The following is a 449-nucleotide window of genomic DNA, read 5'->3' on the forward strand; positions in this document are numbered from 1 at the left end:
TTTTCCTTTCTGGTTCCCAGTCAAAAGCAAAGAGCAGCTACCCCCTCCTCCAACCCTTCGCTCCAGCTGATAGCTGGGGGATATTTGAGGCATTTCTGTAGGTGGACAAGGCTTTGTCTCATTTAAAAGCCACTCACTAGCGCAGAGTTAAAATCGGACCCGTTCATGCTCGTCTTGTGCACATTCCGCCTCATTTCATAAAGTTGGCTTGCCTGGCTATTTTCCGGGTCTCGTTCTCTGATCAATTCAGCCAGCGTTCCTTCGCTTTGACCTACAGTTGTTTGAAAAACCTTACAATTCCAGTGTCCATGAACGCTGAAGACAGTTACTGAGTAAGGGATATACCAGCTGGTTTCTCGCTGCCTTCCTGCTTGAAACTGACATATTAACTCCTTTCCCAAACATTCCTCGAACTTTAAGCATCGACCGTTAGGGTTCCACTCTCTCTG

Source organism: Stegostoma tigrinum, chromosome 1 (assembly GCF_030684315.1).
Source record: "Stegostoma tigrinum isolate sSteTig4 chromosome 1, sSteTig4.hap1, whole genome shotgun sequence".
In the NCBI taxonomy this organism is placed as follows: domain Eukaryota; kingdom Metazoa; phylum Chordata; class Chondrichthyes; order Orectolobiformes; family Stegostomatidae; genus Stegostoma; species Stegostoma tigrinum.